This window comes from Schistocerca piceifrons, chromosome X (genome assembly GCF_021461385.2).
Source record: "Schistocerca piceifrons isolate TAMUIC-IGC-003096 chromosome X, iqSchPice1.1, whole genome shotgun sequence".
In the NCBI taxonomy this organism is placed as follows: Eukaryota; Metazoa; Arthropoda; class Insecta; order Orthoptera; family Acrididae; genus Schistocerca; species Schistocerca piceifrons.
The window spans coordinates 665221687-665244817 of NC_060149.1; positions in this window are offsets into that span (position 1 = coordinate 665221687).

Sequence of the window (23131 nt, forward strand, 5' to 3'; positions counted from 1 at the left end):
TTATGAAGGCTGTTGACAGAATTCAACTAAAATCTGTGAATCTCCCCACTGACTTCGGAGCCTTGCGAGACTTGCTCAAGAAAGTGTTCGAAAGACGAGGTGAGAAATTCGATCTCGACGACATTTACCAACAATCAGTACTAGCACATGGACGAATTGCGTTCGACTGGAGTAAGACCTGGCCGAATGACCGAATACATACGTACTTCCCTTAATGACAAAAATAAATATTGGACAACTTAACACTCATAGCAGTCGACTCGTGATGCAGGAGCTCCGAAGGGAGGTGGAGGAGAGGAGACTAGATGTACTCTGTCTACAGGAGCCGTACTCCCAAGCTGGGAAAATTGCATTTGCTGCCGCTAGCTGGCAAATAGTCAGCAGAGGGGATGACCCGAAGGCGGCAATTATAATTACAAACAAACTTTTGAGGGTCACCGCACTTTCACAGTTTACAACTAGCCACTGTAACGTCGTGGAGCTGCAATCCACTGTGGGATTCATTACTCTCATAAACATGTATTTTCAGTATGGTGACAACATAGAACAGCACATAGATCATTTAGCGAGAGTTACCACGGCGTTACGGGGAAGAAAAGTCGTGGTAACAGCTGACATCAACGCTAAATCCCCCCTGTGGTACAGTGGCACAAGAGATGCGGCGAAAAAGTAGAAGAACTCATTATGGCATCACAACTTGTGGTGGCCAACAGGCCTGGCAATCCTCCTACCTACGCTGCAGGAGGAGGACAAGGAAGAAATATAGACGTTACTCTCGTAACACTGAACACAAGTAATATTATTCAACACTGGAGAGTTATTGAAAACGCCACCACAAGCGACCACAACTTGATAACTTTCACCTTAGGAGAAAGAGAGTGCCGGTGGGCCATGGGGTGGGAGGTACAACTAAATTACAAAAGAGCTGACTGGGAACGCCTAGCAAGGGAGTGCGACATTCCTCCATTACCGGAAGGTGACATGCATCGGGACACGGACGTAGACCAGAGAGCGGAGGAACTGGTGAGTGCAGTGACCAGAGCGGCGAGGGCAGCTGTACCGACTAGGAGGAGGGCCATGGCGGCCTCTCCGTCACCATGGTCTGCCGAACTAGGGAGAACTGCGTCAATCTGTCAGAAGGCTGAGGAGGCACTACGAGCGCAGTGTTGTCTGGCAGGAACGACAAAGGTGGCAGTTGCTATATAGGGAGGAAAAGCGGAGGTTGCAAAAGGAACTGCGCGAAGTTAGGACGCGAAGCTGGGAAACTTCGTGCTAAACCAGCTAGTCATGGACTCATGGGGGCTTCCCTATAAGCTGGTAATAGAAAAAATCCGCTCTCCTCTGGAGCCATCAACAGTCAGGCACGGGGACAAGATGACGGAATCTTGGCAGGAGACTGCGGAGGTCCTCCTCCGGTCCCTGCTGCCTGACGACAATGCGGATGGGGAGACTGAAGGGCAGAAGCAACTGAGAAATGAAGATCAAGAAGCATACAATAATGAGACGGCTGTCTACCCCTTCTCAGAGGAGGAGGTAGCAGCCCATATAAGATCGTTGCAAAGAGGAAAAGCACCTGGGCCAGACGGCATTGTGGCGGAGGTGGTGCAGTTCTTGGCGCCCCAGCTGACTGCGCCACTTACTCATCTTTACAATGAATGTCTCAGGAAAAGAAAGTTCCCGAAGAAATGGAAAACGGCAAACGTAGTTATAATAAAGAAAGGACCAGACAAGGACCCCGCGGAAGTGAAGTCATACAGACCGATTTGCCTGCTGGGTCTATTCGGAAAAATACTGGAGAAACTGCTAGCTGCCAGATTGGCGGCACACCGAGTGTTGTGCGGGATGAGCAACAGGCAGTTCGGCTTCAGGCCGGGGCGGTCGGCATCTGATGCAATCGCCCTGGCGGCTGAGGTCTGCGGCTCGACCCCGCACAAATACGTGGTTGGCATCATGGGGGATATCAGTGGCGCCTTCGACAACCTGTGGCGGCCTTCACTCTTCTCCTGCTTGCGGGAGAAAGAGTGTCCAGGGCCGCTATACGGTTGCCTGAGGAGCTATTGTAAGGACCGGGAGGTCTGGCTATCATCCCCTAGCGAAAGAGTTGGAAAAACAATTACCAAAATGGCTCTGAGCACTATGGGACTCAACTGCTGAGGTCATTAGTCCCCTAGAACTTAGAACTAGTTAAACCTAACTAACCTAAGGACATCACAAATATCCATGCCCGAGGCAGGATTCGAACCTGCGACCGTAGCGGTCTTGCGGTTCCAGACCAATTACCAAAGGATGTCCCCAAGGATCCGTTTTAGGACCCCTCTTCTGGGACATCCACATGGAGCCACTATTAGACAGGTTACAACAAAGTGATGAGGTGCTAGAGGTGATAGCCTACGCGGATGGCCGTAGCCGGGAAGACATTGAACCAAAAATAGAGAGAGCCATAGACAAACTCCAACAGTGGTGCCATACGACTAAAATGACGATATCGCCCAGCAAATCCACATACCTGTTGCTAAAAGGACATCTCATCAGAAATCCGACTGTCAGAATTGACGGCTCACCAGTTCTCCAGCGACGTGAGACACGCTAACTAGGAGTTATCATTGATAAGAGGCGGAGCTTCGGGAAACACATTGATACCGCAACCCAGAGAGCTCTCCAGATATTAAATAACCTCATCTCAATAGGTCATAAAAGATTCCATCTCCCACCACACTTAATCAAGCTCTACCACAATAGCATCCTAACCTCAGTTGTGGGTTACGGCTCGGGAGTCTGGGCGCACAGGCTCACGAGGGTTGTGCCCGCCATGGTAGTGAGAAGGGTCCAGAGAAGCATGATATTAAGATCTTTGGGGGCCTACAGAACATCTCCAGGGGGGGGCCTATTAGTCATAATGGGGCTTTGCCTTCTGGACATAAAAATAAGAGAACAAGCGGCTTGGTACTGGGCCAAAAAGGGAAATTATGAGAAGACTGCAGACATCATGGGTATTAGGGTGGGGGATAAAAGGGAAATAAGGAAAAGAGGGGAGGAACTCTAGCCGGAGTCTTGGGAGGTAGAAGAGGCTGGACGCAGAGCTTTCCAGTTCATACCTGATGTAAGGGGACGCTTGGAATTGAAATACTTTGAGCCCACACGAGGACTGATCCATTTTCTCACTGGCCATGGACCCTACCCGACATACTTATGTCGATTTGGGAAGAGGGCCACACCAGCGTGTGACTGTGGCGATCCGGAGGGTACACCCGAACATGTAGTTTACGAATGGCCCCTCTTCAATGATGTTGCGAAGACAGTACGAGACAGACTACCAAACTATGACACATATCAACTACTTATACGAGAGGAAACTTTTCAGACCTTAAACACATTGGCTAACGAGGTATCGCGAAAAGTTTTAACTGAATACTTAAGAGAGATAAACTAAATAACCAAGACAACAACCACTGATTGCGTCCAAGAGGCCCATTCCCATGCCGCCTGTGCGTGGACTGGCCGACTTTTCATATTAGTTGGAATCCACCACGCGCAGGATTAGGGGGAGTAGGGATCAACACTACCGATTGTGACACACACCCGAAATGACGTAGGATAAGTTACTTTTTAGGACTTAGTTTTAGGAAACTACGTCAGGAACTGCAGCGAATTAACATCGAGGCCTTCCCAGTGCCAGGGGCACGCTCTTCGGGATTAGTTCGAAGAGCAAGGCAATTGAAAAGTAGGTTTATATCTTTCACTGGCACACATGTGACGCTGCAGAATGTAGGAATTAGTTATAGGAATTAGATATAAACTGTAGATACTAGAAATTAGATGCCCATTGTTTGTTAAAATCAACTGTAGCTCACTTAAAAACTGAAAGTAGCTGCGAACTAAGTATAAATGTATAAGTGTTATGACCCACTAATGAAATAAGGAAGTGGGTTGACTTTGTATAATTATAATGGTTTGTTAATAAAGAATTTAAAAAAAACAGATTCAAAAAAAGTTCTAGGGGACTGATGACCTTAGAAGTTAAGTCCCATAGTGCTCAGAGCCATTTTTTTGATACATGGGAGACGATAAAAAGCGACAGAACCGGGTACACCTACGTCACAAGTCACTCTGCAAGTCGCCTCGATCAAATTTACGCAACACGTCGTCTCGAATCTGCGATCCTCGATGCGCAATTGTGGCACGTCTTCTTTTCAGATCACATAGGATATATATGCACGGTCTCCCTAAGTCGTCAACGAGTGTGGAGGAGTCACAGTCTTTGGAAATTGAATACAGCACACCTCAGGGAACCTGAGTGCAGACGCTTAATCGAAGACACTTGGCACATGTGTGAACGACGCCTCCCGACACATCCGACGACGTTACAGTGGTGGCTGGAATGCGTTAAGCCTGCATTGCGCCGAGCGCTAATTGCGTACGGAAGAGAGCAGATGATGTGGAGGCGGCACACGACGGAATTTTATTTCACGATGCTCCGCGAACTTTCTGTACAAGCGCCTTCACAGGATCGGAGTGCTGTTATAAAACGAGCGCAGGCCCAAATAATTTCCATAACATGCCGCCGTCTGGAGGGTGTCGCGACCCGTGCAAGGGCCTTTGAACGAGTCCGTGGAGAATCACCGTCGATGTATCACGTTATCAGAGAAAAACAACGTAGCCGCAGAACCTTAATACAGACGGTCGTACTGCCGGATGGTCGCCGTATGACAACGCAAAAAGACACTGCCAATGTCTTTGTAGAACAATACGGTCATCTCTATGAAGAAGCGGAACACGACCAGGCAGCCTTTCATGAGGTCCGACCAACGCTATCAGCGTGCCTCGACGAGACGGCCAACCGGGAGTTAACACGGGAAGTCACAGATGACGACGTAATGGAAGCGCTTGATAAGGGAGCGTCGCACAAATCGCCCGGGGGCCGACGAGTTTCTGTTAGAGCTTTATCGGACAATTAAAGATCTCATGACTCCACAATGGACTGCCATGTGCCGTGAATTGATGTCTCCCAATGTGCCTCTTTCACCCTCCTTCGTGGAAGGAATGATCATCCCTATCCACAAACCATCCAGCGGCACAGGGATAAAGGACTACCCGCCACTGACCCTTCTTAATTGCGATTACAAGGTCTACACCAGGGTATTTGCAGTACGCTTTAAACACGTACTACGCCAAGTGATATCCCTCGACCAAACCCATCTAGGAGGGGATAGTTATACACAAACGGTACTCAGTGACTACCGCGATATTATCGCACTGGCAACAACATGTCGTCTCCGGGATGCACTGGTATCGATCGACTTCGATCGCGCCTTTGACAGGGTAAGCCATGCCTATCTCATGGAAGTGATGATACAAATGAAGTTTCCAGAAAGTTTTGTCACCGTCGTTATGAGACTACTCCACAGCGCCTCATCCAGAGTGCTCATCAATAGACGTGTGGTATGGCCCATCACCATCTCACGATCGCTCAGACAAGGATGCTCGCTGTCGACGATATTGTATGCCATCGCTGTCGAGCCGCTGCTCTGCGGGCTCCGGAATCGACTCCAAGGAATGACGATAAGGCACAACAAGTTTATATGCAGAACGCACGCGGATGACCTAGTGTTTTTAGCACGGTCGGGCGACGAGGCAAGAGCGGCCTTGCATTGGATTAATTTGTATTGTATGGCTACGGGAAGTCGTATGAACATGGCAAAGTCGGGAGCGATGAACATCAGGAGAGGACTCCCGACGGGAAGTGTAGCACTATTACAACCGATTAACAAGATGAAATGTCTAGGAATTATCTTCACTACAAGACGTTCGACGCACGGCGGCACTGAGCTACAGACATCTTCTGCAAACAATTCGTGCGAGTCTCCGAAGTCACAGGTAAGGGCACTGGATATGATACAAAGGGTCACCTTTGCCGACACTTATCTAGCTTCTCGCATCCCCCACCTGGCACAAGTTCTTCCTATGCCGGTGGTGATGGCGCGCCGAATACTAGCGGCATTAGGATATTTTGTGAGCACAGGTCTGCTTTTTAAGATCTGATACGAAACCCTCACCCTTACTAGTAGTCCTGGGAGACTTGGACTACTCCACTTACGCGACCGAGCAGTTGCTATTTACGTAAGCACGATGATGAAGATATGGACACGACACCGGACAAGTCTAGAGTCCGACAATCAACAGTTACGTGGTCAGTGTTATAGCGTACAGTGCACCACCCGCACCTTGATGCAGGGACGCGCGCACTGTGGTATCAGGTGATATATGAGAAATACGTCACTCGTTGCAGGTTGCATACAATCTATATGGCGGATGAGCCACTGTGTCCGCAGTGCAATGTTATAGACACAGAGGAACATCGCCTGATATGCGGGCCTTCGGCGAACGTTTGGTGTTTGGCCATCCTCCTTCAGGTGGTGCCGCAAGCAATAGAATCACGGATACTACTTCTCCCAGATATGACGTATTATTCCCGAACGAAGACAAACGCAGTGACTTGGATTCGGGGTTTGACTGTGCTTTCCCTTTTCCGAGACGGCAGTAAGAATGTAGTCGACTTTTGGGCCTTACTACAAGAACATCACTCACCGCCTATGAGACATCCGAGATATCGAACATACTAGGCTAATTTTTAGGGAGTGCCTTACTTGATCCCTCACCCAGTTGGGGTGTCCCGGGTAGGAGAATGTAATTATTGCCTGTAAGTATTCAGAACAAGAAAGGACCAGGACAGTGAAGAGGATCCACAACCACACGTGAAGACGTACCCGGGTCCAACGCGAGGTACAAAGGGATTAGCGAGGAACGCGCCCAAGAAGAGGAACGTGGTCCGTTATTGTTTTGTACTGACAGAAGCAGTTTATGTTTTTTTATTGTTACACCATTATGTAAAAAAAAGTCCACTTATTTACGTATTCCCCAAATATTTTATTCAAAAAATGTTCAAATGTGTGTGAATTCCTATGGGACCAACCTGCTGAGGTCATCGGTCCCTAGACTTACACACTACTTAAACTAACTTATGGTAAGAACAACACACACACCCATGCACGAAGGAGGACTCGAATCTCCGTCGGGAGGGGCCGCGCAGTCTGTGACACGGCGCCTCTAACCGCGCGGCCACTCCACGCGGAACTATTTCATTTTATAAAGTACATCGTCTTATATAGAAAAGAACTGATGGAAGCAGTTTATGTTCGTTATTGTTACACCATTATGTAAAAAAGTGGTCATGGTGTTGGAGTGTACACAAGTCGAGCCGTGCCTTTTTTTTCCCCCACAACATTATAAACTGCCCGTCTGGACACAGAAGTATTTGTTCTCTTTCTGTAGTCTTGGCAGTTGTCATACTATACATGGGTTATAGAATATGAGTCATGTGGTAAGAATACGTTACCGTCACAAGTAAATGTGATGAATAGCGAGAGAAGGCGAGATACCACACAGATGTCTCGCAGAAATGAAAACAACAAATAAACGGGTGTAAACTGTGTTACAGCAAAGGAATTCAAGACTCAATACCTCCAAAACGGAGAGCAACTTCAAAAACATTTAAAACATATGTTCTGACAGAGCACAAAGAAACTGCTGCGTTCGTTTGTTGCGGCTTATGTGACAAACTATGTTTCATTCATTTACTTCGGAGATATCACATTGACATTCTAACGAACACCTAAATTGGACAAGGAGGATTATTTCACTCACTTACAAGGCGTACAAATTAGGTGCGTCGTACCACGACACAGATACAAATTTGAAAACAGTGAACAGCGAAGAAAAACTTTTAAAAAATGGCATGAGAGAGTTTTTTTTATGATGATTAGACGAAGCTCGGATGCTAGCCGCTTTTTTCCCCTCGCATTCCTGAAATTACCTAAAACTACAAAAAAAAACGCAAAGCTAATACCACCGTCACTTTTTCCCTAAATATTTAAGAAGCCCCAAAAGAAAAGTTCCGATCGCACGTTGTGTAGTGGCACAGTGACCATCGTCTAAAGTTACGGCATGTATCAGCGCCCCTCACCGACGCCTGCGTTCGGCGATGATGTGATACATCGACGGCCCTTCGTGGTCCATTCTATCCGTGGTGCGCGCACCAACTATGGTCCCTTCGAGGTGCTGCCTCGTAAATGCTGTGATCCGCGCTTTTGCGTGGTTCATTGCTTGCTGACAGGGAGCTGAGTACGCCATTGCGGAACAATCACACAGAATGCGGTAGTAAAAACCTAGTGAGTTCCGCCTCCAGGCCGCGATCTCCCTGCGTGACCAATCGCCATGAGAGTGCGGTCGGGTAAACCCCTCGCCGACGGGCGCATGACGTCCACGTTGCCTCCACGAGCCACCGGCATTCAGGCGAGTGTAGGAGTGTCACGTTCAATGTCCAGGGTCCTCGCCCATGCCATACCATCTGGCGGCGCAAGGTGACTCTGCATATGTAGGCCGCATGGTTGGAAAAAGCAACGGGCCATATTATACAGACCCGTGTGCCCCGAACAATGGTACGCGAGAGACAGACACGGTCTTTACGGCTGGAGGAGTGGCTGGTCTGTGAAACCTGCCCTATCGCCATGTACTTACTCCCACGTGTCCACGAGGCGAAGGTTGGTTATGATAGTGGACAGTGCCGGACAAGGAACGTAGTGTGGCAGTTGGTCCTTTTGCACGTGGATGCAGTTAAAATCCCCACCGAAAATTAGGGTACCCTAGCGTCCCATAAACAGGGGCGAGACCACATCTGTGAAGAAAGAGGACCGTTCACGGCGTCGTCCCGATCCGGAGGGCGCATAAATATCAACGACTGTGACGTCCTGGAGAGTGAGCGCCTTACCTCTCCGGTCAGGGACGAAAGCGACGTCTTCCGCAATTAGGCCGTCTCAGAGAAGGATTGCCACACCACTGCCAGTAGCAGATGCGTGTGAGACGTGAGCAGTGTATCCGAAAGGGCCGATGAAATTCTTGACATAGACCTTCTGGTGGAGGGCAATGTCTATATCCGTCGCATTCAGCGTATCTTGTAACATCGTCAGTTTATGACGCGCACGAATGTTATTGATGATGAGAATCGCCAGACGGTACTGTTGGGTCGCCACGTCCATCGGGAAGGTGGCGTCCGCTCCAACGGCGGCCGTCAGGGGCGGACCAAGCGCAGCATCCATCGAATTTTCAGTCACTGTGTCGCAGCTGTCTCGACACGTCCATCAGGACACGCCCTTCCACAGCACCAGGCAGTAGCACAGCGTCATCCTGGACGCCATCAGCCCAGGAGCTCGTCAGCACAGGTGTGGTGTCCCGCAATTGGTCGTCCGGTGTGCACACAGGTAGAGTTGGCACAGCAGCAGCGACGTCACCCAGGACGCTTGGGGGAGGGTTCTGCACCGCAGCGTCACAACGACGTGAAGCTGTCGTGGGGTGAGGTGGCAGAACATTACCGTCCGACATCTGCGAGTCAGAGGACTTTACGTCGTCGGACATGTTGTCGTCATCTTTGGGTCTCATTCTTTGAAGATAATCATCCGAGGGCAGACGGTGCCACTTCCGTGGGGTCTTTTGTTTACGTACCTGCTGTTCTGTGTCGAAATGGGAGCGATTGTCCTTTGTCTCCTTGCCATGTGGAAGAAAGGGAGAAGTCTGTACAACGCCAGGCGTCAGATCCATCTCCGCGTCGCGGTCAGCGGTACTAGGTAGGCGAGTGTCTCCTGCAGACAGTACCTCCGGCTGCAGTGACGTGAAAAGTGTCGGATTAGTGTCCACGACGGTAGTGAACACCTGCGACGGGTCGCACAGGCCCCGCAGAACATAGTCAGTTAGTGCTGCGACCGCGGCATAGGTGACAGGAAGAACTGTAGATGGCGCAGTGGAGGCGGCGTCGTTGGATGGTGTCTGTACAGTCCGGCGCTGGAGTTTTGGCGGACATGCCCCTCCTGGCCGCAGCCAGCGCAGGTACCGGGCTATCCGTCATACATGATGATGGCCCAGCATCCTCTTACAACCAAGTAAGACGGCACATGCTTCACCAGTTTAATTTTCGCTCGACATACGCCGTTGAGGACAGGGTAGGTCTCAAAGGTTTTCCCTTTCTCGACCAGGTGACTGAGTACATTGCCATGCGGTGTAAAGCCGATATGACGCCGTGCGGCGGGACCTCGAACGGGAGTTAAAAAACCCTACTCGTACGCAGTCGTAAATCCGCGTGGTTAATCACCTATGTGTCCGTAGCAGTCCTTGAACTTGATGTTTCACCCGTGGCGGCTCACAATTTCGGCACATAGTTCTTCGGTGCGCTTCTGGACATACACGACGTTTACAGTGATGGAAAAGTGAATGCCGACGACATTCCTGCGGATCCAAGATCAGATCATCCCGTATAAAGTTCTCAATTTCGTGAGGTCCTGGTCGTGCATATTCTGCTCAGTATGCGATCTTGATCGTTTTCCGGCGGTAAGCACTCTCGTAAGAGAGACTCAGTACACGAAACCGCGGCGAGAAGTGAACAACGCGCGATCGAGTACCACAACAGGCGGGGCGCAGCGGACGCCTGCGCCTCACGGCTGCGCGAAGGGAGGTTTGAATGCAGCTCGCACGCTTCGCACTCCAACACCGGGACCATTGAACCACAACGCCGTGGCTCTGGCAGACCGATTCCTACTACACTTCTCGTCCGTAGACCGTTCGCTGTTTCTATTTTGCTTTTTTTTCACAGTTCAGTACACCTTCTTCCTGGTTTCATGCTTGATCTGTGTTCAGTTTTTGAAGAGCTGTCCACTAAGCTCTCTTACCACTAAATCTGGGGGGGGGGGGGGGTGCGGTGGGGAGTTTCCCTTGTAAGATCTGAAGATCTGGAACGAGGGATCGCCTGACAGCAATTCTTTGAGCATTTTTTAAAATTACAATCAGAAATACTTGCACGCAGTTTACTTTTCGTACAGGACAAAAGACAAAAAAGCCTCATCAGTAAACACTTACGGGCTAAGTTGCCGTGGTCGATCTGTAGAACTTCTTCTCCCTGACGTTTCGTTCTCAACTACGGAGAACATCTTCCGAGGTGAGTCAACTTAGCCCGGAAGTGTTTACTGATGAAGACACCGGCCGTGAAAGCCTACATGGGACAAAAAAACCTTTCACATAAACATGTGGAACCAAACACAGAAATAATCTTCGCTCGTTTTCTGTGCAGCTGAGGAAATTCTTCCTTTGACAAATTCCGGTATAATTCGTGGAAGCCTTCCGTATTCTAAAATGGTTCAAATGGCTCTGAGCACTATGCGACTTAACTTCTGAGGTCATCAGTCACCTAGAACTTAAAACTCGGGACCTTTGCCTTTCGCGGGCAAGTGCTCTACCATCTGAGCTACCGTGAGTTTTAATCTGCCAGGAAGTTTCATATCAGCGCACACTCCGCTGCAGAGTGAAAATCTCATTCTGGAAACCTCCCCCAGGCTGTGGCTAAGCCATGTCTCCGCAATATCCTTTCTTTCAGGAGTGCTAGTTCTGCAAGGTTCGCAGGAGAGCTTCTGTAAAGTTTGGAAGGTAGGAGACGAGATACTGGCAGAAGTAAAGCTGTGAGTACCGGCCGTGCGTCGTGCTTCGGTAGCTCAGATGGTAGGGCACTTGCCCGCGAAAGGCAAAGGTCCCGAGTTCGAGTCTCGGTCGGGCGCACAGTTTTAATCTGCCAGGAAGTTTCATATCAGCGCACACTCCGCTGCAGAGTGAAAATCTCATTCAAGACTGGCAATCTTTAACATTTCCAGTAGCGACACACGTCATTGGTACCAACATGGGCCACCACCCGCAGCTGGCTGCACCCTGTACTCTTCATGTCATCCGGAAGCACCCTTTCCACATCCGGAATGACTCCCACCCCCCGGCATGCACACGGAGTGCACACTGGCTTCCTTTCCTTCCTTGGCAGCCATGTTCCTAAGGCGCCCTATTACGCGCCTAACGTTGGACCTCCCAACTACCGGGGCAAACCCTCCCTCTGTGGATGCCCAGACCTTGCTGGCAGAGAAGCTACTTCTGGAACAGGGTGGGCGAATGCATCCGGCTGAGAGACATCGTCAGCCACAGATAGCGCACAAAACCTGTTCGTCAAACGAACCGGGGAGGTCCTATGATCGCCCCTCGGAAAATTTTTTGGTGCCTGCCAGACTTTGGAATGATCTCCAACTCGATCATGGATGACGGGTCAACCTCAATGCAGGCAGAACCTGGGGCGGCCACTACTAATGAGACTGCCTACACTACGCTTGTCCGTCCTCTATTGGAGCACTGCTGCGTGATCTGGGATCCTTACCAGATAGGATTAATTGAGTAGATCGAGAAAGTCCAAAGAAGAGCGCCACGTTTTGTATTATCGCGACATAGGGAAGAGAGTGCCACGAACATGATACATGATTTGGGATGGACACCATTAAAACAAAGGCGTTTTTCGTTGCGCCGTAATCTTCTCACGAAATTTGTATCACCAACTTTCTCTTCCGAATGCGAAAATATTTTATTGACGCCGACCTACGTGCGAAGAAACGATCATCGTAATAAAATAAGGAAAATCAGAGCTTGTACGGAAAGATATAGGCGTTCGTTTATCCCGCGAGATGTTCGAGAGTGGAATAATAGAGAATTATTGTAAAGGTAATTCAATGAACCCTCTGCCTGGCACTTAAGTGCCATTTGCAGATTATCCATGTAGATGTAGATGTAAAGCTAGTTCTGTGGCAACGTGGCTTTGGATACTTGAGAATAGTGTGAGAACGAGGACACATTTACCCTGTAGCCTTGCTGTTGGCAGCTGGTATATCGCATCTCGCTATTCGCTGGCTGCCCTGTTACAGTTAACCCTGCGTCCTCGCAGCCTCTGTGACCGAGCGGTTCTAGGCGCTTCAATCAAGAATCGCGCTGCTGCTACGGTAGCAGGTTCGAATCCTGCCTCGGGAATGGATGTGTTGATGTCCTTAGGTTAGCTAGGTTTAAGTAGTTCTAAGTCTAGGGGACTGATGACCTCAGATGTTAAGTCCCATAGTGCTTAGAGCCATTTGAAACTGCATCCTCGCTGCGAGCCGGGCCGGAACGGCGAAATGGGAAAAATCCACTTCCCCGATTTTCACGTTGTAAAAACTCTTGGCGGTATATGAGACTCGCCACGTCATTTTATGAAAATATTTTTTCCGTAAAGTATTCACTTTCCTTGTGAAAAATGTGAAAGCCTACTTTTAATTTCTCGCGATTTTGTAGCTCTATAACGTTTCTCAGTCGATTTTGAAAAAAAGTATGCACCTAAATAAGTCTGATTTTTGTACACATGGTATTATAGCATTTTAGCTTCTTAATAAACTCTTTACCTTTTCACAATTCTTAACAGTCATTGTGAAATGATGCTGTTTGCCAATCACGTGCACTTGATTTGCAAATCTTGTAGTAGAAAAGTGTGATAGCTGGTAGCATAGTGTCAGATAGGTTCTAGACCGTACATTATTGCGAGTGAAATGTAGCTACAGATACAAAGAAGTTTTTGAAATGGTAGTGACACTGATATCTGCCTCCGTTACAAGTAAATGCGAATTACTGAGTGGCGTCAATGCTGCGATCGCAAGTCTACGCACTTCGCGCGGGTTTAGCTTGGTTTAGATTAGTGTCAGACACTGCAGTATAGAAAAAGCGAAGTAATATCGATTAGTGAAGGACTAGTGTCGGTTCCTCGTGTTATTGAAATAATTTATGTCTAGAAAAATACCAATACATACGAATTTTTACCTATGCGACTTCCGATTATACTGAACAATCATCTGCCACAGTTTTATAATTGGCCACACTTTACGCTATAAACGGGAAATAATTATTTGTTGTCCACATCGTACAGTCAGTAGAAAACGCATTTCACATTTGGAACTTCTTCTTCCTGAAACGTTTCCGCTTGTGCAGGTCGTTTACAGAGCCTCTTCCAAGCTTCTCTTTTCACCCACAGTCTATCATTTTACATTCCCTCCTATCCTCTTCGGTTCACATCATCCTTCACCTTGTCTCTCCATTTTGTTCGTGTTCTTCCAATTAGTCTTCGTCCAGATTCTGTCCGTTCTAGGGCTTTTCTCGGAAGTGTTTCAGGTCCCATTGTTTTAATGTGGCGAACCATTTTAGCTCTTAATCTCCATAGTTTCTTTTCGGGGCCGGATTTGCAGGATATTACGTATGATTTCACTCCTTAGCGTTTCCCTTCTCATCTTGCCGAGCCCCCCTCGTAGAAAGTGCGCCTCTGTTGCTTATATTCTACTCAAATCTTTCTTTTCCCAAGACCAACGTTCTGAACAATAGCTCATTTTGAAATAGAAGAATAAACTAATCTGAGATTTTGCTGTGGATGGACTGTAATAAAAGTTTGCAACATTGTACTTAATTCCTTTTTAGCTAATAAAAGTTTGCAACATTGTACTTAATTCCTTTTTAGCTGGAGATGAAAAGCAGCATATACTAAAATACATAATTATATTTATAGACGTATCTATGTCTAAGTTTGATTAACACGTTTTTGTAGTCCTGGGATAGTGTAATACCATAAAGTGTAAATAATTACATGCTTTAGATCGACTCTATCTCCATTTTCAAAGGACTGTGCACAGCTCTGAGGAAATTATTGTAATGAAACCAAGGCTAAGTGGAACTGCGTTTCTCGTTCTGACAGTAAAAACAGCTGAAATAAGTGCCTGTTGGTAATCGCCACTCATAGTTACAGGATTATCTCCACAGTTCGCTACAAGTAAAACTTGTCCGCGTACAGGCCCGGAGAAACCTCTAACGGCAAACAGCAGTCAAGCGCTGCACTGATGGAGTGACCTTGAAGCAGCCAATCACAGTTCAAGTTTCAGGACATACGACGATGGTCGCAGCGCGAAACACAAACCAGCTTGATATCATCGCCAGGAGAGGATCGTAGCATGTAGCGGCGTTGTCGCGTCTCGGCACTGCCTCACTACACCAGAATGAAGTAACTGCGAACTGCGTAGCGCAATCGGGACGTTAACGACAGTGGATTAGTTATAAATTGCTGTCAACCTTTATATTGGAGATGAGAGGGAGAGAATCTACTTGGTTTGAAGCAAATAAGTTTCCTGAAAATAGGTTACAGAATTGCAATAGGCAGAAAAGATTGGTTAATGGTTCAAATGGCTCTGAGTACTATGGGACTTAACATCTGAGGTCATCAGTCCTCTACAACTTAGAGCTACTTAAAACTAACTAACCTAAGGACAGCACACACAGCCATGTCCGAGGCAGGATTCGAACTTGCAACCGTAGCAGTCAAACGATTCCAGACTGATCGCCTAGAACCGCTCGGCCACAGCGGCCGGCCAAAGATTGGTTAGTTTCTATTAAGTTTGTTCTCACATATACTTATGTGAGGTGTTGGACCATAAACCCCTTAGTAAGATTGTCTATTTATTCGGACTTGCTACTTCAAAGCTAATTGCCGGTACATATATGAAACAAGTACAAAGCAATCACTTCTTCTTGGTTAGCACTGAAATCTCTCTAAGTAATTGAGACAAAGACTGAGAGCCTCCGTTCAACACTATTCCAATGAAACTCTAAAATTCCAACTTGACCTGCAGTTCCTGAGTGCCCACCAGAGTCTATCACCGTCTTCTCATAGTTGAAGTCTTTATCAGCTGTATCTGCTGCTATGGGCCTACTCGGCCCCGCTGGCGTCTCACTGCGGAATTTCCAAACTGCCGGTACTGGCTGTGAATCTGCATCTGAATCTCTGCCCCTAGCTATTCCGCTGCCTGGCCTTTTATTTCGTTTCTCATATACACGAGTTAATTTGTTTCACACGACCTTTTCATTTCTAAGTGATCGGATTGCACAAGAATGCCTATGGTTCCACGCCACACTCTCGTTTCTAATTGGTCGGCTTGCGCAAGAATGCCTTCGGTTCCACACGACATTTTTGTTTCTAGCTGCACACAACACTCCCTCTTGCTGTATTATCGCCCTGGTGTTTGTGTCTTCCATTGCGCAAGTTTGATTCATGCTGCTTTCTCTGGCAGGAAGTCAAACACTAAGTTATTTGATCAATAAGCCATACTTGGCAGCCTCCGCCGCTCACCTTGTCCCTACGTCCTGCTGGACTATTTCTTAATGTCGGCTGGGTGTTTGCCTATGGAGCCTGGACTCTTATTATGCTCAAAAAAGCAAGAATAAAAACTAAAATTTTCTACGGTCACAACAGGGTGAGCAGCGATGCTGCTGGTTAAACGCGACGGTGAGACGCAGTGGGTTTGATTCATCACTGCCATGCCATGTGTGCGAGCAGCGACGTGGCAGCATAAACGCACCCGAACGGTACACACAGAGCTTGTAGACTTCTCCTCTGTGACAGACAGCAGCGTCAGAGGTGTAGAAGGCGTCGAAGCAAAGATGAATGAACTGGGGGAAGCCCAAGTCGATGCGTCTCCGACCGAAGGAGGATACAACGAGCGTAAGAGTGGCAGTGGGCCGACCGGCCGGCCTCTTACGTCAGCGCCAGCGGGCGGGAGTTATATTTAGGCCCGGTCCGCGTGCAGTGAGGAGTGCTCCAGCGGGCGCAGCATTGCGCTATCGACCCGCCTCGCCGGCTGCCCCTCTGCCCCTCCCGCGTGGAATTCCGAGCGCTTCCCCTCGCCGCTTCTTCTCTTCCTCGCTTCGCCGCTCTCCGCTCTCCCCTCTTCGCCTCCACAGTGTCGCAGCCTGAGCCTCTTGCGCCGTCTTTTTTCCACGCGCTCATCTGTTTATCTCGGGAGTGCGTCCGCCCCCCGCCACGCCTGAAAGGACAAATGATTAGTTTGTGTGTGAGCGCAGTAACACGCGGCTGCTTTTTATGGGCTCGGCCCTTTGTTTGTGCTGGGCCTTTCCCTACGCCTTTTGGCCGGGAAATCAGTCACTGGCAGCCGACGGCGCGCGGCGCGCGTAAATCGCTTCGCTTTATAACAGACTGGGAAACGCGCCGGCATTGTCACTTCTGAAGCTACGTGATGGAGATGGAGACGTCAGTGGCGCCTCCGAGTGAGCGGCGCAACAGGGCCATTCAGCTTTTAGAAATGCAATTTGTTGTTGCTGTTTATAAATTCTCGCCGACTTTTATGAGGCTACAGATTTTTCACTGTGGAAGAGAAAGATGTCGGTTTTTATGTGAGAGATGCTGAAGGTTGTGTTTACTGTTTGTCGTTTAGTACAAGTGATAAAGTTGAACAGCACTCTGAATAGACTTAAAAAAATGCTTGTGTTAGTGAAGCCAAATTTATTTTTATGTGATGGTGGTGACTATCTGAACTGTATTATGGCTGGCCATTGTGACCGAGCGGTTCTAGGCGCTTCAGTCCGGGAACCGCGCTGCTGCTACGGCCGCAGGTTCGAATCCTGCCTCGGGCATGGATGTGTGTGATGTCCTTAGGGTAGTTAGGTTTAAGTAGTTCTAAGTCCTAGGGGACTGATGACCGCAGATGTTAAGTCCCATAGTGCTCAGAGCCATTTGAATTTTGAACTGCATTATCAACATAATTAATATCTTCTAGAGGGTTTGTCCCATCTATGCAATAAATGAAAAACTGTTTGTTTTTATGCCATATATGTTTCGTTCCTTTTGATATACGATGCATCCTCAGGGCATGTAATATACGGTAGTCGTGTAGAGCTATGTTACTACATTACATAATGGTTCAAATGGCTCTGAGTACTACGGGACTCTGAGCACTGTGGGACTTAACTTCTGAGGTCATCAGTCCCCTAGAACTTAGAACTACTTAAACCTCACTAACCTAAGGACATGACACACATCCATGCCCGAGGCAGGATTTGAACCTGGGACCGTAGCGGTCACGCGGTTCCAGACTGTAGCGCCTAGAACCGCTCGGTCACCCTGTCCGGCTACTATATTACAGTTTTTTCATTTTGTCTTACTTTTTGGAGTGCAATTTAACCCTACGAAACTTGCACTCCAAAAAGTTATTTCTTACCTGATAGTAAGCGAGTAACGGAGAAACTGTACTATACTAATACAGGGTTGGCGTAAAGTCTCGATCCACTTCTAAGAAATAGAGGATGCATTTACCTAATGTCTCTTAACGGCAAAGACAACACCAAAAATGTGTGCGGCTTTGTTTTACCAGGACTAGAGTTGATGGGCAATTTTTTTTTGTATAAAAAAATAGAAATTCGCAGGAAACATTTACCTTGATTTGCTGGAGCATTTTCCAAAACTACAGCTTCAGCAAGAAGGCATTGCTCGAATAGGACGGGCACTTCTTAGATTGCTCTCAGAGTAAATGAGTACCTAAATCGAATATTCGCCTTCAGATGGGTAGGCAGACGTTCAACATGTCTGCGGCCATCGCATTCACCTGATTCGACACCCTTAGATTTCTTCGTTTGGGGTACCTAAGGGCAAGGGTTAACAAAACAAAAAAATGTTCGAATGTGTGTGAATTTCTAAGGGACCAAACTGCTGAGGTCATCGGTCCCTAGACTTACACACTACTGAAACTAACTTATGCTAAGAACAACACACAGACAGATGCCCGAGGGAGGAGTCGAACCTCCGACGGGAGGGGCCGCGCAGTCTGTGACATGGCGCCTCTAACCGCGCGGCCACCCCGCGCGGCTGCACAAAACAAAGCCGGTATGGAGCAGCTCGGTTCCGTGATGCAGCGTCGGCTATTTCACAAGATGTGCTTTAGAATGTATTCAGGTCTGCTCTTCAACGATAGGAGAAATGATTCGAAACGGAGGGGGGCCATGTTGGAGTACGACAAAACTGTATACATAGATTGATGATAAACATAAACGCGTATAATGTAAACTCATCAATTATTTCTTAGTAATAGATCGAGACTTTATGACCACCCTGTATATCTGAGAACAGTATGCTGTGTACATAGTCAGGTGGTACATAACCATACCACAAGAGGACGCCACCTTCAGGGCATACTTCACGCCATGCGCCTCCCAGTTCCCAATAATCGCCTTCAGAGGGCGATCACACTACGGTACCAAATTCTACTTCCACCACGAGCCCGGCAACTAGTCATATCCACCCCCTCATAGTGTTATCAGCCGCCGGCCGGGGTGGCCGAGCGTTCTAGGCGCTACAGTCTGGAACCTCGCGACCGCTACGGTTGCAGGTTCGAATCCTGCCTCAGGCATGGATGTGTGTGATGTCCTTAGGTTAGTTAGGTTTAAGTAGTTCTAAGTTGTAGGGGACTGATGACCTCAGAAGTTAAGTCCCACAGTGCTCAGAGCCATTTCCTTTTTTTCCCAGCCGCCACAAAGAGCGCTGAACACTGGGATTACATTCCCTTCCGCGAAGTGGAGATACTTCCGCCAGTCGTGGGTAAAGGAAGACGTGCCTCTGACACTCGTCCAGTTCTGTAACAACAATAGTGTCAACAGTTCCTGACTCAGCATAGTCGTATGGCGTCATTGGTTAGAAGAGGCCGAAGCGGAGGTTCAGTCGCCTAATTGGAGAGGTTTTCCCGATCTTTCGTGCCCGCAGGCACCTTTTCTCCCTGAAGTATGAGAGCTGTGTGCGTAAGTGTATCCGTTAAGGGTAGGTGACTGTAATGTGTACACACACACACTACAGCCACCTACCCTTAACGGATACACTGTTTCATGTTCGTATTGGAGAGGATAAGTGAATGGAGAGGATGAAACGTGGTAACGGAACATAGTCTACTCCTGTCGAAGAGCACCAAGGGGGTCTTCGAGCTTAACGTCTCCATCCGACTGATGGATCACCATCAATAGCGTCACACCCCCTCACTCCACGAGACACAGCGGAAAAGTTTGGAATTCAATCCACGACTATGTTGCAAAGAGTGGTGATCAGGGACTTTACACCACAACCCCTCCTGTCTCCCCCGCCGTGAAGACAAACGGAAAACTGTCAACGGCGCATGATGTACCAGGACGGTCACCCTTCCAAGTACTGGCCACCCCCGATGGCGCTTAACACCGGTGATCTGCCGGGAACCGGTGTACACACCTCGGCACGGCCGTTGACTGCAGACCAAGCGAAATGCAGCGACAGTTCAGTTCGTGCAGTTCTCTCAATTGCTGTCGCAGGTCAACGCTTGCACCAGTCACAGCTGCCGACGTGGATAACACTTGCAGTCCCAATAGAAAGCCGCTACTTACGGAGTCATAGGGTCAATTTGACGCCGAGTGACTGCCAAGTTACATTTCGTGTTACGTGGGAAATTTATTAGATGGCAGAGACAGTATTCTGTTAGAACTCATTAGATTAATTAGCTCACTTTAATTGTGTTAGGATTAGTTAGGGAAAATCTTCAGTAACTGCCACGGCGAACGCTACAAGAAAATCTAAGTATTTCTCCTCAATAATTTGCATAATAAATTCTATTTATTGCTTCTGATTGTACTGCCATATCACGAGGGTGGTTTGAAAAGTTCTCGGAACGGAATAGAAAAGAAGAACTTACATCACTGAAACTTTTTTTTTATTTTCCAGTGTAGTCTCCTTGTAGATTAATGCACTTGGTGCAACGATGTTCCAGTGTCTTGATCCCATCTCGAAAACGAGTTACCTCCAGGCCTGCAAAACAGTTGTCAACTCTGGCTATCAATTCTTCATTTGAAGTGAACCTTCGTCCAAAAAGAAAAATTTTCAGTTTTGGGAAGAGGTGGAAGTCTGACGGAGCCATATCAGGTGAATAAGGCGGGTGTGGCAACAATTCATACCTTAGTTCGTGTAATTTTGCCATGGTGACGGCACATGTGTGTTGGCGCGCGTCAAAAGTAGCGGCACCCATCTTGCAGATAATTTTTTCATTTCGAATTCTTCAGTTAAAATGAAATATACCCTTTCAGATGACATCTGGCAAGCGTGAGCAATTTCACGCACTTTCAGTCGGCGATCCTCCATGACCATTTTGTGCACTTTTGCAATTATTTCTGGAGTAGTGACACATCTTGGCCGACCACGGCGCGGATCATCATCTAAGCTCTCCCAACCAAATTCAAATTCATTTTTCCTCTTGGAAACCGTTGAATATGAAGGAACAGAGCCCCCAGTGCATTCTGGAAATCGTTTAGAATGTCCTTTGCTTTCATACATTTCGTTACGAAGTACCTAATCACTGCTCGAATATCGATTTTTCCCATCTTCGCAAATCACTACGCGGAAAGTCATCGAGTAAAACAGTGATTTCTGGCGTTCCCCAAGGTAGTGATATAGGCCCTTTGCTGTTCCTTGTCTATATAAACGATTTGGGAGACAATCTGAGCAGCCGTATTCGGTTATTTGCAAATGACGCTGTCGTTTATCGACTAGTAAAGACATCAGAAGATCAAATGAAATTGCAAAACGATTTAGAAAAGATATGTGCATTGTCCGAAAAGTAAACTTCGGTTACACGATAAATCAGTCTAATCTAAAAGCCGTAAATTCAACTAAATACCTAGCAATTACAATTACGAACAACTTAAATTGGAAGAAACACATAGACAATGTTGTGTGGAAGGCTAACCAAAGACTGCGTTTTATTGGCAAGAGACTTAGAAAATGTAACAGACCTACTAAGGAGACTGCCAACACTACGCTTGTCCGTCCTCTTTTAGAATACTGCTGCGCGGTGTGGGATCCTTAACAGATAGGACTGACGGAGTACATTGAAAAAGCTCAAAGAAAGGTAGCACGTTTTGTATTATCGCGAACTATGGGAGAGAGTGTCACAGAAATGATACAGGATTTGGGCTGGACACCATTAAAAGAAAGGCGTTCTTCGTTGAGAGGGAATCTTCTCACGAAATTCCAATCACCAACTTTCTCCTCCGAATGCGAAAATACATTGTTGACACCGGCTTCTATAGGAAGGAACGATCATCACGAGAAAATAAGGGAAATCTGAGCTCGTTCTTTCCGCGCGCTATTGGAATAATAGAGAATTGTGAAGGTGGTACGATGAACCCTCTGACAGGCACTTAAATGTGATTTGCAGAGTATCCATGTAGATGTAGATGAAACAATAACAGAGCCACGTCACCTCCACAGCTCTCTTCCACGACCACTGACTAAGAACTCGCTGCCCTCTCGTGGTGATTCCGAGAACTTTTCAAACCACCCTCGTGTGATCTAGAGCCTCCATGTGCAATATATATTTTCCAAGCGTGCGTATGCTGCCACCTTTTATTGAACTATAGTAGGGGGTTTGTTCCTGCTAACGTGGACACTGAGTTGCATGAAGGTTTGATTACAACACAGCATCTAATGCAGTTACTATGTGCACACAACAAACATGTATTTCAAGCCAATGAGGATGCTTCGCAGATCAAAAGAAGCGACACGCTTATGGCATAAAAACAAACAGCACAGACGTACAAAAACCTCCAAGATGATGTTAGATATAATTATATAGAAGCAATTAAGTAACGACAGAATTAAAGATTACTGGGCATTATTCCGTTGATGCCCATGGATCCTTTTTTTTTTTACGTTTTAATCTTTCGCTACTTACATATTTCTTTTAGTCCAATGGCAATCACAGATCAGAGGTTCGACTTGCAGAATTACTGCTCAGGTTAAGATTCATAATCTTTCGCGTGCATCTCGTGTAATGATGCAGACGGCCAAATTACTGAAATACAACTCAATAGCAAGGAGGTTTGTTAGTGTAATGTGCTAGCTCAGATGCAAACAGTGCAGAGGCTTGTAGGATGGGGGCTATACTGTTTATTACGAGTAATCAGTTACGACTTCCCAGTTCCAACCAGGTAATATGTTCCATAAACCTACTGATTATTTAATAGGTCCCATAGCTAAGTACGTTGAAGCTGGTGAAATAGTTGCGCTATAGTAGCAACTGATTTAATTGTTTTATGTGATTGGAAAACTCATTCTTAATTTCATCGTATAGAAGACGTACAGAAATAAACTACCAAGCTGTCTAAACAATGTATCCATGCTTCCTTAATAATAAGAAGTTTTGTTTAAAAACGAACTGCTCTTTATGTGCTTCATGCCTTACAGGTAGTAGAGCTAACTTTGCCTTTGTAGGAGCTGATTTGAAGCTTCGTGGCAGATTAAAACTCTGTGGTCGGATCAACTGACTGGGGTATTCAAACAAGACTCACGACCCGCCCAAACTTCAGA